This window comes from Corvus brachyrhynchos, unplaced genomic scaffold, assembly GCF_000691975.1.
Source record: "Corvus brachyrhynchos isolate BGI_N302 unplaced genomic scaffold, ASM69197v1 scaffold424, whole genome shotgun sequence".
Taxonomy (NCBI): Eukaryota; Metazoa; Chordata; class Aves; order Passeriformes; family Corvidae; genus Corvus; species Corvus brachyrhynchos.
In genome coordinates, this window is record NW_008237953.1 from 453,132 (window position 1) to 468,352 (window position 15,221).

Here is a 15,221-nt window from a genome sequence, read left to right on the forward strand (position 1 = left end):
AGTCACTCATCACGATCTCAGAATGTGCTAATTTTCAAACAGAAATAATAACTATGAAAAAGTGGCCAGCTGTGTTGCCAGTTTTTTAGGAAGAGATCCAAACAGTTTATGTGAATAATTTTTAGCTCTTTATATATGAAATATTACTGTTATTAGTTTCAATTTTTAAATTATTCTCATGTAATTAATGATCTAATTCCCAAAACTCTTTATATATTCCTTGATGGAATCACCAAAGCTTGACAGAAGAACAGAAAAATGATGAATGACTTAAAGACTAACAGTCGAAGATAATTAGTATAAAAATAGTGAATTCTGTGATTGAGAAGTAACCCATTGTCATATGTCCACAAAGACAAAGATGGGTGTCAAAAAACTGCATACCAGTAACATAGGCTATTGCCATTTCTCTGAAGAGATTTTTGCGATTTCTGTCCACTGTAATTTCTTGTCCTTGCTTAAAGCTGAGATAATTCTCTCAGCTAGTCCAACTTGATATATTGTATAAGGTGATCCTTGGAACTCAGTTCAACCATAAGAAACAGCAGATTTTATGAGGTGATTGAAAATACATGCAATACTTCCAGGACAAGATTTTCAGGAAAATTGTTCTATTTTTTTGTTTTAGTTTTCTGTAAGTACTTGTGTTTCTGTAGTGCTGCAGATATATTACTTCTCTAATTGCTCACTCAAGCCTCCAAAGTGTTACAATAATGTAATTTCTAGTCAAATGATAAGACATTTCATTTAAACCACAGTGTTGCTGTAAGCTGTACTCATGTTCCTCTGTAATCCAGATTTATTGCCCTCCTTATTCTCAGCAAGCATGAGCAAACATGAAATAGTTTTCTGTAATTATATAAAAAAGAAATATAAGCAGTGTTTCAAAACCTTCTATGAGATGACAAGGTCAGTCATCTGCCACTGAATAATTTCCTGAGCATCTGTTCATTCTGGCTATCGCAGTGTCCAACAGTGCAGATATAGTATAAATAATAAAGACAGTACCATTTACTGGGGTCTAAACCTACAACTGTCTGTTTTGCAAAAGTTCTGCTGAAGGACACGGAGTTTTGAACAGGGAAATTTTGTGAGGCTGGGCTATGGCTTTAGACCTATCATAAAATCAGTATCCTGCTTGACCTTCACTGCAACAATGTGCAAGTACAGCCTGAAATCAGGCATGCAGATACATAAAGAGAAACACAGAGAGTTAGTATATCCTGGTACAGGATAGATGGACATTTCAAAGGACGAGGGTTTGAAATGTGATGTCTGCAACACTTGGCAGCTGTCAACTGCACAATAAAAATTTGATAGGAGACCTCACTCCTAAGGGTGGCTTCTCAAATAACTTTCACAGGTTGTTTTAAGTGTTCATAAAGGACACCAAGAAACCAAAGTCCTGTTAGTTTATGACCCCTTTTCACAGAAGAAAGTGACCCAGATTTTGTCCTGTGGCGAGACTAATTTTTTTGTTTAAATTTCTGTGGTTCCTTATGTGTCAGGTAAGAGGTGTTATCTCAATAGCTTTTCTAATGAGAACTCCAGTGTGTGCTCTCTTACAAATCCATATTTTTGCAACATTGAGAGAAGAGCCTAAATCAGGCAGAAGGACTTGGTCCCCATTCAGGATTTTGTGGCTGCTAGGCAGCTGTTCCCATGTCTGTCCAGGAGATGGGCACTCTCTACACGCATCAGCAGCACCATGATCTTGTGTGCAGCTGCCAGCACTGCCTTCCTAACCAGCATCAGACTGTGTCCCTGATGCTGTCTCAGCAGACAACGCTCTGAGCAGGGCTGTTTGGTGTCTTCTAAAGCCTGTAATTTTACCAAGATTAATTTATTAGTGTGTCTGTTCCAGGCTCACTGAGCAAACGAGGAGCGTTGGGACGCCTTTGTGGCCAAACATTATGGTAACATTCTCTGCTGGAGAGTGCAGGAGCAAGCAGAAGTCTGGGTCGTTGGCAAGACACACAGAGATGTACCTGTGGTCCAAACCCAGATCTGAGCCTGCTATTTGTCTAACCTTGTGCAGCAGAAGGATAAGCTGCACAGACAAAATGGGACAAATGCTTCTCTGAGCAAAAAGGAGAATAGGTTTCCAGCTGAGGACATAAGCCTTTGATTATGACTGTTATAGTGAAATTTGCCTTTTCTCGCAGTCCAAAGAGAAATATAGAGAGAAAAAAATTAAGAACAATAGACATTGAAAAATGCCGCTCATTTCACTATAACTAAAAGTAAGGTAATGAATAAAAAATAGGTGTCTTTTGAAAGAATAAGAAAACTGGCCTTAGTAACAGAAATGTTAAGGAATACCAGTTGTAATGAACAGATTTCATGAGAAAAGTCAAACTACATTATTTGCTGTCTTTTGACTAACACTTCCCTAATCTTGTGCACTTCTGTCTCATCCCCTTCTGTTGTCTAATAAAAACTAATGATCACTTCCATGATGGAATAATGTATTAAGTATAGTGTGGAAATGAATTTAATTCTGATTGAGTTAAATAGCATTTTTTCTCTCTGGTAGTTCTGATTCTCTGTTTGCGATGAGAGAAAATATCAGAAACTGGACTTCATTGAACTGCTCTTCCCACATTTACTTCTAATGAATCCTAGGTAGAGAATTAAGTGTTCTAGTTCCTTTCACATTTTGCCTTATTTGCACAAGGATAAGAAAAAATATACATAAAATATAACCATTTAAGAACTTAAACCTTACTAGAAACAATGGGAAAAAAAGGGTGAAAAAAGGATTAAAGCAACTTTCTGCTGTTATATTAAGTACATATCAGTGATTGCTATCTTATAACAAGGTAAGACATGGATGGACAGCTGGGGTTTTACGGGATGCCTTATGGGGTGCTGGTTTTTTTTTTTAAGTCCAGAGCATTGTAAATCAGTTGTTAGATCAGTAAGACTGGGAATACTGCTACATGTTCATGTGGCTGGGGATGGGGAGTGTAGAGCCAGAAACTGTTGGCAAAGTTAATTGTCTGCAACTGTATACGTTATGTCTGAAAATCTAGCTTAAAACAGAACTTGTCCCACACAAACACAGAATTTTCCTATCCTACATTAGGCTAGGTTGAAGACGAAGGAATCAATTTCTGAATCAGTTCCCTTCATGGAGGAAAAGACAAAAACTCTTAAGCCCTATGGGGAAGCAGACAATATTTGAAGAACATGTTGGTTAAGACGTTTGTGACCTCATTATTTTACATCAGCTCCATAATGATCATCTAACATGTTTTTAAACAAGATTTCTGCAGTCCACATTAGGAATAAAATGACTGTTGCTGCGCTCGATAGAGCTGTGCCTGAATCCATTTTCCCAGCTGTAGGCTATACCTGTGCTGCTGGTGGTCTGTACAAGAGCAATTATGTGACTAAACTTCCCCATGTGGGGAAGACTTTTGGAAGAGAAACCATTGCTTATGCAGCATTCCCTCCTGAGTATGAACATATGTTGTTTTTCATACACCTCCCTCACTGACTATGAGGCTGTCAAACACGGAGCTCTATTGTGTGTAGAAGTCTATTGTGAGGTATGGTGCCGTATAAGGTACCTTGAACTATCTGTGCTGGGATTATTAGGGCATCTTATTATTCCGTCGACTCTTTTCTGGGAAAAAAAGGGAAAAAACCCATCAAAACAACAAACCTCAAACCCAAACAAAACCTGTTTTTGGGAGTAAAGAGATCTATCATGGAATATGTTGAGAATTAATGAAACAACCAGGGCCCAAGGATGTTGTGTGTGCTCTAGATAAATATTAATACCATAAATACTACATACTAACTATGTGTAACAAGGGCATATTCCTAAGATTTATGGGAAGATCAGGTTTTCATTCAATTGGTGCTAGATTTGAAGACATCAGACTTAATAAATAAATGATAATAAACTGTCATAGGGCATATATTTTAGCATTTGACATCAATCATGTGCTAGCTCTGTTGTGATGGGCATAGGTATAAATCTGGCTCTGCAATAAACCAAGACTTCCCTAGAGGGAAAAAATATGAAAAGTGGAAATGAGATTTAATTTTGTGATTCTTCCTGCCACAGTTTTAGTTTCAAATGAAACTCTTTAAAGTACAAAGTAAAAAATTTGATAGTTTAGTTACTTATCAGAGCTGAAAAGCCTCTGAGTGTGCACACTAACAAAGACGTCTTTATCTTAAGGTGTTAGTACTTCTTTTGTGAATTTTCCAGCTCTGAAGAAATAAAATAAGTGTTACTGAGAAGAGACCACAAGATAAAAATGTTCAAGGAAAGAAAATCAATAGTGTTATTTTTGTTTTTGGAAGAAGGTTCTGGTAGCTCAGAATCTCTCTATTCTGAATTGCCTAGTTAAACAAGGTGGGTTTTTACATGATTCACATTTTGAAAATGCAATTTAAAAATTCTGACAGGTATATGATGCTTTTCATTTTCTAAGAAACAGAATATGCTAAATGTTAGAATTAGTTTTGAAATAAAAATTTCTTTGCACATGTCAAAAGTCACTAGAAAGGTGAAATATAGACCTAAAACCCAAATAAATATTTAAGATGAAAACTTTAAAAACCTGACTCTAAAGAAAAGTTTCCTCTGGGGAAAAAATCAAAAATTCAAACCCAAAACCCCCCAAAAAATGAGCCAGTAACCTTTAAAACAAAAGCTTTACACAAACACTATGAAAACAGCTTCAAGTTTATCTTTTCACAGGCTGAAATAGGCAACAATTAAAGCTAAATTATAAAAATAGAATAACAAGTACATGATTTTTTTTTTTTTTCTTCTACTGGAAGCATTGATCTTTCAATACTGAACAATATGCCAGTTTTTGGACGCAGTAAGGTCATGTCAAGGTGCAGAGAAGTGGGGATTTTTGCACCTTTCATTCAGCTTCCAGGAAACGTGCCCTCCGGTTTTGTAGCCCTGCCATTAGTGCGGCTGCGGGGAAGACGGACGTGGAGGTCTCCTGCAATTCTCCTGCCACAGTCAGGTTTGGATCTGCCAATTATCTGACGCTCTATACACAAACTGTTCTGCGGCTCAAGGACCACGGGTCTGTTTCTGTCTGTCGCTCCTTAGGGAAGCTGCCCAGGCGGTGGGAGCGGGGTTGACACAGCAGGGAGACAGGCTTTCAGCTGAAGGCTCAGTCCTTCAGACTTGTGTCCAGCCTGCATCCAGTCAAGAGGAGTCTTTTTGTGGGACGTGAACAAACAAAAATACCTTCCATTTAAATCGCTTAAATTAAGCAGAAACAAGAATGATTTGTTTCAAGTTCTTTATTGCTCTAAACTACTTCCTTTCAGCCCTCCCAGAAAATACTTCAGCTGAACAGGCAGTGATGGAGGGTCCTTAAAGACAGTGTTCACAGTTTTGAAAGAGCAGCAAACAGCAGCACTCAGAACGTTTTAGAAATGACTGATGAGATTTTATGGTGCTTAGGAGAGAAAATATCTGAGTATTCATATGTAAATCTCAGATATTCACTAGAATGTTGCATTTTAAATACTGCCATATTTTTCTTTGCAAGTGCATATGGAGTAAGTAGCTGGAGGTAATGTTCCCTCTAGAGACTCTGAAATTTGTTTTAATGTGAAACAAAAAATTTCAGAGTACTAAAGCTCTTAGGCTTTTTTTCTTCCTTTGCAAGGAAAATTCTCAAGGGTACGTGGATAGAAAAATTAATTCTAGAGAGATTAACGAAATCAAATTAACCTAGTAAAACCATTAAGTAAATTAGCAAGTTTAGTAATCGGAATGTTGGGTTTTTTTCTTTGCTTAATTCTCGCATTAGTAGCTTAACACTGTAAATGTTTAACAAAGAGAGCCCTCTTTGTCACACACAAAGGTAGATAAGTTCATGCATTTAGAAGACTTTTTTTTAAATTGAAGAGCATCTGAAAGAAGCTCACCATAGTTGCTCATGAATCAAATTTTGCAACATCACTCTGTTTGGATATAAAAAGTCAGCATTTTTGTATTTTAGTATATTGTACTTAAGTAAATATAAACTAACTTTTTATGCATGTCTCTGCATATGTATGTATTTTTCTTTTTCATATTTATATGTTTGTATGGACACACACATATAATCATCAGATCTCATTCTTAAATTTCTGGTAGGCCAGACAAATTAGAATTATTCACTAATAGAAGTGGGAAAATTGAAGTGTTCTCCATTTTCTTTCCATCAAAGGATAAGTTTCAAACTTTGGACAAATCTACAAACTCCTGATATGATTTATCCAAGCCTTTCAAACTTCACAGTGAATTTAATGTGAAAACTACCCACTAAAAATCCCCTAAATCTCTACTTCTTTTACAATTGCCACAATAAACAGGAATTATACAACCAGTGTGCTGCATGTGCCTCAGATCTTCATCTAAAGGGGTCACTGTAGGGCTCAGGAGACTGCACTTGTTTTTCAGAGTCTCTCCCCTACTGTGATGGGTCAAATGTCATTGTTCCTATTGTAGAAAAGTTTTGGCAACTGGTAAAACCTAAAGTAACTAGTGATAAGCTGGTCTTTAATGGGACTGTTGCTGGCTAGTAGAGCCTGTCCTCCCCCCCCTGAGAAGCTCTCTGCCACCCACCCCCAACAGCCTCAGACCCCACCTGCCCCACTCTAATTTCTCCCAGGTCACATCCACTCTTCTGTGAGGAGAAGTAAGTGCCACTTCGGTAGGAATTATAACTTTCCATCATATTGGTGGTCAGTGTCAGGGGCAGCTGGGTATGGGGGTGGGGGTAGAAGGAATTTAAATCCATTTAACACTTTGATGTGAAGGGATCTCCACAAAGAGTCTGTCATTGTTTTAGGCAGGTGAATTCACTCAGACATACTCAGCCATGAATAACATGAATAGACAGCTGAGTGCTGGTTTAAGGATTTCCATCATACACGATGTTCTGTGTCTCTCACCACAGCCATCTCTCAGACCATGAAGAAAGCAGCAAAGACCCCCTGGACACACGGACAGAGCAGGCAGCTGCCCTTGGTCCACTCCCTGTGCCTCACCATGCCACAGAATCTGCAGTGCTAGGAACTAAGAGCAATAAGAAAAATAGTGATGATGAGAGTAACAATAGTAGCCTAGAGAGTGGAATTGCATGTGTCAATAGTAAACTTGTTACTATTTCTGAGAAAAAAACCCCCACGCCACATTTTACACACCTCAAATGTTTATCGTTCCCAATGACTACCACTAAAATACTTTGGACATACGGTAAAAGTCCCCAGTAAACCAGTTTCTCCATTTTGGCAGCAGTCCTTGCTTAAAGGCTACAGCCAAAAATCAGAAATTATTGCAGAAAATTTGCTGAGCAAATAAGGTACCCACTTTACCTGCAGACTGATAGGCCACCAATTTAAGCTCAATGCTTTTACAGTTTGTTGTGGTTGTCTCTTGCAAAGATTCTACACAGTTATTCTGACGTGTTAGCGCATTCAAAAGGTCAAAGTCTAAATTAAGCAGCATTCTGATAAGTTTTAATTAATCTTTCAGTAAGAACTACAATTGCCTTCAGGCTTTTGTTGTTCCTGTGCTTAATCAGAGATTAAAGCTTGTAGAGGCACTCATTCAAGGACCTGACCTTTCATATTTTCTCTAAAAACATAGAAGGAGTTACTTTCTTTGATCCAGTTTTCTGAGTATCAAGTCTGGAAAAGGCATGCAAACTCTGGTGTCTGAACAGATGGCTACAGCTCGCAATTAGATCCATTCTGGGCTAGGAGGAAAGACACACCAGCTCTCTTTACTAGTGTGTCTTTTCAGAAATGTTTTGGAAGATGCTTCCAGATAGTGAAGAGAGACAAATGCCATATGCATCTAGGGAGCAGGCGCTGCGCATACGTCTGCAGCTGCAGCTGGTAACAGGCATCTTACTTCGGGTGCAAAGTATCAGTTCTTTACGCTCTCCAAGGGAGCTGGGGGAAATGTCAGGAAAAATGAAATTAAGTAGCTCTCTCTGAAGCAGGGCAATACGTTTCAGCATAGATCCTTTCATAGTCCAATGGCAAATATTACCTACGGTAATAGCACTGAGAACAGCCTACGGGAGACATCTGTATTACTGCCATTTTCTTTTTTCCTCTGGAAACTTAGAATAAAAAAATTAGAATTTTAGAAATTGTCTTCTCCCCAAGTGAGGGGAAGAAGAGAATTTATAGGTGGTGATAACCAGTACTGCTGTCACATGTACCAAGGCAATAGGCACTGACCAGGGGGTTTCTGAGAATGGCATTTTGGACCCGTGTGTGAAACACAAGCAGTTGTTCTTTAGCAGCTTCTTGAGCCTGAAGCTGCCCTCACATCTCAAAACAGAAGCACGAGGTGAAAAGTTTTTCTGATCAGGTACCACCTGGTGCTTGCTTGGCCATACGAGCTGAAGCTGTTGCATCATCTGTGAAGTGGGGAAGATTTGGCACAAGTTTCTGAACTCACCTCTACTTTTGCTTCCTGTTTTTTAACAAAATCGTCAGCCCTTTCTAACCTTCTACACCAATTTTCAAAAATCATGATGTTTCATTTCCCATCTTTTCCATAGGACCGCAAGTAACTCAGCGGATATTTTAGCCTGCATTAGCAATGACATCAGAAGAGTGCCCTTCTGTTCCTGAAAAGACTTGCTAACTGTGATGACGATGGCTGCCTGCATTCTTATCAGGCTTCACAGGATCAAGGACTCCCTGCTGTTTGCTAAAGAAGCCTCACTGTGGTGTCAAGGTCCTGTGCACGGGGTCTGCGCGTTTTAATTAACGTGTAGGGCTTTTCTTTGTCTATTTGGTTTTAGCTAATACAGCTATCAGTATGTACCAGCGTCAGCCTATCATGGCCTTCATGTCCTTGTCCCCTGCTAGAAGCACCTTCACAGTGGACGTGAAAAGTCAACTTATATGATGAACAATTTACTGTGTGTTAACTCAAGAAAATGCAAGATGTCAGAAGGATTTCTTCTTTTCCTCTTAGAACAGAGGAATTTTCCTTAAGATTGTTTAAAGGTGTGCTCTGCTTTTCTTGGTTTGAGGAATTGTTAGTTTCCCCCTTTTCATCATTTAAACATACAAACTAAAAAAGTACTTCAACATTCTTGGGAACAACTAAGACACAAAATTCACATATGACACTACTTAGAAAAACTGACAACATAAAATTATTTCTATAAGGTAGTGAGCATCAAAGCTGCAATTTTAGAAAGTGCTAGAGAAGCTTATGTCTGTTTATATACTATATTTGCTTTTTTCTTTCTGCTTCACTGTTCAAACCGGCATTGTTACATTGGTTCAGATAACGGAATGGTAAAAGAAAAATCGCTGAAATGTCTAAATTCTTCCTTTTTTTTTTTGTTATTTGCAAGAAGAGTCACAAGGGATCAGGACACACACTGTGGCTCCTAAACAGGCAACAGATAGATGCCATAACCAGATTCTTCTCACTCTGAAACTTCATGTGGAATTCCTGCATCCTTCTTCATGCAGAAGAGCCTGGCTCCCTGGAAGAGTCAAAGAGAGCAATATTAGAGAAAATCCTAATCCCATGAACATGAGGGTAATGCCACTCACAAAAGTAACTCCATTCATGCATGAAAATATCTGAAAGTTGAGGCTATAAGACAGCAGCTAACTTAATGCTAGCTATTTAGAGGAGGCGAGGGAACAGTCTTTAGTATTTTTTTTGCTTGATAGAGCTACCACCTATTAAAAACAGTAACAAAACCAACTATAAACAAACAACCCCCCCAAAAAGAAAATGAAGAAATGAAGATTATATCTCACTAGTTTCAAACTGGTGCACTTGTAAAGATATTGGTGCACTTAAAAGAACTCTGCAATGTAAAGATAAAGGGAGTAATGAATCTACAAAAAAATTATTAAATTACCTTATGAAGTTTATAATTTTGAAATTTATGTGGGAAAGGGAAGTAAACCATTCCCTATAGACAGTGTATTATGGGAAAAGTGATTCCCTCCCCCAGTTCTAAGTAACTACTAGGATGGGAAGTGTGAAGGTACAATATGCAAGAATTTACTAAAGAAAATTGTCAGAGGTTTTTTTTCTATAGGCAGTATCAAGCATTTTAAAAACTGCACTTCCATTATTTAGAAAAGTATTTTCTTATCTAAAAAGATTCATATGTTTTCTTTGTGGTCTACTTGTATTTCACTCCTTTCTTTGCACATGGAATTCCTCTGCCATAACCTTACACTGCTGGATACACAAAAAAGAATTAGTTTGACAGGGAGGTTTTGGTGAAATATAGTAATGAAAGTGAAGTAAATCCTCTGCTTATCATTCAAGAAAAAATGGTGTATTTCACTCCCTGAGCTTTAACATCGTACGCCCTGCAGCAAGTAATTTACAGACGATCATCACCTTGCTACTCTCGCCTCTCATTTCCCTACTTGAACTCTCTTCATTAACCCAGCAATTTGCAATGGCATTGGGTGGTGGATTTATCACAGGACCTGCTCCAAATGGTCTCTGGCGGCAAGAGAACCAAAAAGTAAATTGAATTTCCCATGTGAAAGCCTCTTTTTCTTTTTTCCCTTTTTTGTTTTCTCTTGTCTTAAAATGTATAATTGCCATGATCCAGGTCTGGTTAATAACATAAATATAGAGCTAGAGGGTCAAAATACTACCATCCCTAGAATAAATAATAAATCAATTTGAAAGGTAATATTTTACATTTGATTCTATTTTTAAAATTTCTATTTCCCGTGTGGCTTTTTGGTTTAGAGTAGATTTTTAATGTTATTGCAGTATTTTTAGGATTGGTTTATTTTTGCTTGATAATATTAGGGTCTAAATATTACTGTCCTGGGAGGTTTGGAAAGGAATTTTGAACCTAGTCTATCGTGTGACATAATCTAAATCAAAATGACATTATTATGTGCCAGGACTTGCTTTGCTTTTGCTAAACAAATGTCACTAGGCCGGTGAACGTTTGTGTGGAAAAGACCACAACGAAAACTATTACCTTCCTGGATATCTGCATGCCTCGAAGTGCATGTCTTTCATGTATCATCAGCAGTAATGCCAAATCTCCACCTTTTGAAGCCAGAATCTTCTTCGAACAGCTGAGTTATGCCTGAGCTTCCATCTTAACTTAGTTTGAATTCTGATTTTGATGCGGCTTTTTTTTTTTTTCGTTTTCACTTTTCCAGAGGTTGCTCTGTACTCAGAAAAAGACCACTGACTGATTTTTTACTCAGTGAAGAACAAATTGTTATGTGACATGTGTGGTACCAGGAGTGTAGACTAACAGTAGATTGACATGCCAGGAAGAAGGCACATGGGCTTTACACACAGGTTTTTATAAAATACGTAAAAATTTTTATGTGATGGACTCGACACTTCACCAGAGAGGGAGCAAGGGTAACAGTCCTACTGATTGCTGGGTTTTGCCATTGGAGTTCAATCGGGAAAGAGCACCTATTTAAGACATATAATGAGCACAGACTGTCTTTGCTCTGCTGGACTAATCTCCCTGAGCAACTCCTTGTTCCTCTAAGGGTTTACTCCCCAAAACTGATGCTATCTCTTCCTACCATACCTTCTGCATACACACATACAAAGGACTTTGAAGCAATTACCATCCTTAACATCCTAGAACAATTTAAGGAGAATAAGACTTGCAAATTGAAGTAGTGGTCATTTCTATCAACTTTGATTTAGTTTAATGATTGCAAATAATAATTAGTAGTTGGTATTTGAACACATTATCATTGAAAACTCCCCAGTGATTACAGAACATCGAGGTCATTTATAGGAACAGTTGCACCTATTCCAAGGCAAATGAGTGGGATTTGTGGCTGAAACCCAGGGCCTTTTACATGCCTTGAATAATCTCACTGGAAGTGTTTCAGTGCCCTCTTATCACATTTCTCTTGTATGAATTACTGTTTCACCATTTCACCTCTCAAGATGAAAATTCTGGCAGCACTCATGATAGATGAATAATTTCAAACCCTAAAATTTCCCTTTCAATTCTTTACAACACCTGTCTATTTTTAATATTTAATTAAAAGTTAGGATAAATATGCAGTTGCTGAAGTGAGCCCTGAGGAATTTAGGGTTACTGCAGGAATACTAAGTGCAAAATGAACTTATGTAGTTACCAGCCATTACAAAGAAGTTCAAAGTCGTTGCTACACTATTTGAATCAAAATTTTCTGTAATATCTGTCATTTCTTTAAAGTTTGCTTTCTTCTAAGGTTTATTAGTAAAGAGTTTATATTGACCAAATATTTTCTTAGGAAACTTCATTTAAAATCAGGATATTGAACACTGTTTTGGAATATCAACCGCTGTCTTAAACTTTCTTTTTTTTTAAAAAAAAACCCAAAAAGTAGCAGCAAATCCCCAAAATAAGTTTGGAGTTTTTCTCTGATTTCATGTTAAAATAAAAATAATTATTTCCTGCTCACTCTTTTGATTGCTTTTTTATTTTCTTGAAAGGCAAAATAGAAAGGCTGTGCTTTTGGGTAGGTTCAATAAATATCTATTTTAAAATAAAGTTTATTTTTAAGCTTTATTATTAAATGAGTGTGGGTAATTATGTGTGCATGTGTGTGTGTGTAAAGGTAGAGGGTGTTGAAAAAGCAAGACAGTTGACACAAAAAGAGTTGGGATTTGTCATTGTTGGTCTTCACAATATCTTGCCCTTTGCCCAACTCTGAAATTAGCACGGTTTCTCAGGACCACAGATTAAATTTCAAGAACTTTAGAACACAGTGTAAACACTTTTTTTTTTCCAGTTTTATCCATATAAATCACAAATTTCCTTAACTTGCTTCCTTCTGACATGAATTTTGCAACTTCTCTCCTGTTGGTGCATTTGTATGCCAAGGGTATGATCAAATCTAGTGCTCCTGTAGCACAGAAGTGATTGAAACCTCTCAGCTGCATTCTAACCACAACTGCATAAGTAAGGTGAGTAAAGCTGGTAAATTGCACCTCCTCCAAAGACATAATTCAAAACTTGCTGATGTTCTCTTACCTGATGTTGTTCAATATCTCTGTGGTTCAGTTCACCTTTTATGAAACACAGATGAAAGTATTCCCTTGCAACAGAAAAACGTTATGAGCCTATATTCATTCATAAACACAATGAGTTACATAAAGATGTTCATAAATATATTGCTGAGAAAGTAGTGTAATAAATGGCTTCAGGATAATGGGCCTGCTACCTAATGGATAAAACCATTTTCAAAACAGTTGCTAGGATTATGTTTTTCATCTTTTTGATACACGTATTATACCAGAAAAATGCATCTCTCTGGACCTTGTAAAGATCGTGTATAATTCTCTTCATAAGCTGATGGAAATTTTCCCTGGGTCACTGCTGTCAGATACCAGTTCATATTCTACATTTGGCTAGAGATAATTTACAGACCTGCAGCACATTTTGTGCAGCCCTGTGGCACCATTATCTAGGCATTTCTGCATGTGTTTTTTGAAGGAGATGAAGGCTCCTAGGATGCTAGAGTCATTTGGGGTTCAAGAGAAGAATAAAAAATTCTGAAAGGCTGGAGTTGTCTAAATGCAGTTTTTTTTGTGCCAGGTAAGTTCACGGTCAAGGTAAGCAAAAGAAAACAGCAACAAAATCCCGAAACGTTAAGCTTAACATTGACAGGTAAAGGTAAAGTTGTGTATGGAAATGATGTTAATACTTTAAATATATTCTTATGATTCTTTCTGTTGTCAAACTTTTTTAGAGAAACCGGAAAAATCTCCCTTTGGTGGAGGGGGAGAGATTCCTTATGTGCATATTTGGAATCTCACTGTTTTTTTCAGGTTTGGCTCATATTGCAAGTTTCTGTCAACGCTGCTCAGTCAGTCATTGTGTTTGACGAAACAAGACTTCATGGTTAGAACAAAGAACATATCCAATGAAAAGAACTGGTACTTTCAGTCTGCACAAGGCCTCACTTTGTAAAACTAAACATGGGTGCTACTATTATTCTTCTTGGAGTATATCTGTTCTAAATGCAGGTAAAACCCAGATGTCTCATTATTTTGCACCACATTGCCACACTAGGTTACTGTAATTGTCGATTCAAACAAATATAAATTGAAACTTACTAGCTGATGTTTAGAAAAATCCATTTCTTTGTCAACTTCAAAATGACAATATAATGCCTTGCTTTTCAAGAGCTGCCTATTTCAAGGAGAGGTCATGCATGACACTGACACAAGTAAAGTGAGAGTTAATTTCTTGTTAAAGATGTGAAATGGACAATAGCTTTAGGGCTCAATTATATCTCTGCAGAAGCAGATGATAGTGAAGAGCAATCAGTTAAGTTTTTTTCCTACCCAGTCATGTTTTATCACAGAAATGTCAATGAATTCCTCTTTTTGAAGTACTTTGGGCTCACACATGCTGTTTCTAAAACAAATAATTTGTTATTTGAAAACATAGATCTAAGGATTTTTTTTGAAATGTCTTAACACAGATTTTTTTTCTGTGATCTGTGTTACAATTTGATCCCACAAATGTTTATATTGGTAACCTGAAAAGATCCAGACACCACCCCATACTTTGTAGCTCCACACTATAAGTGACCCCTCCTGATATTTCTGCGCACAGTCTTTGCTGCCCTAAGCAGTGTCCTCTCTCACAAATAAACAGGAAGCCCAAGACAACACTAAAGAATATCTATATGTCTAATAAAAGCCACTGCCACCTTCACTTCTGGCTGTGAGACTGACTGGAGATAACATGTAAATATATCTCTCCAGGGCTGTAGGACGTGACACTCTGATCACACACAAAAATCTTATACATAGTCTGAAAGAAGAGAATGTAGAGGAGATCTCACTAACAGCCTGTGTGAAAATACTACAGTGAGGATTTTTCCTCCAAGTGCTTTGTGCAATGTTCAACTAAAATTGAGGTTTTCAGCTTTTTCCTTCAGGGATTAATTATACTGTGCTGTAAGAGATGGAGGTAAGAACATTTGTCTGAATTCTCATTGTATAAACCTCAGTAGAATCTCCATCATAGTCTTGAAGTTTTATACCTATTTCCCTGGTATATTAAGTTGACCTTGTTTATACTTGTGGCCTTTGCTTGCTCTTTCTTGTCTTGCCTGTTCAGACACCTCATCTATGCACTGCATCCCTGACCACATGTGTGCAGAAAATGTGTATTAGTGGGTCTGACAATGAAATATGTCTCTTGGCATTATGTTTAGAGAATATGCAGACGTAG

At 37.5% G+C, this 15,221-nt stretch overlaps 1 long non-coding RNA gene across 1 annotated transcript in view; it reads left to right on the top strand.

The window, feature by feature from the left end:
• LOC108446514 overlaps window positions 1–12,434 on the top strand; it is a 74,316-nt gene extending 61,882 nt beyond the window's left edge. The window contains exon 3 of the long non-coding RNA XR_001861723.1: window positions 8,556–12,434. This is a non-coding gene — a long non-coding RNA (uncharacterized LOC108446514). The remainder of the gene's footprint in view (window positions 1–8,555) is intronic.
• The last annotated feature ends 2,787 nt before the right edge of the window (window positions 12,435–15,221 follow it).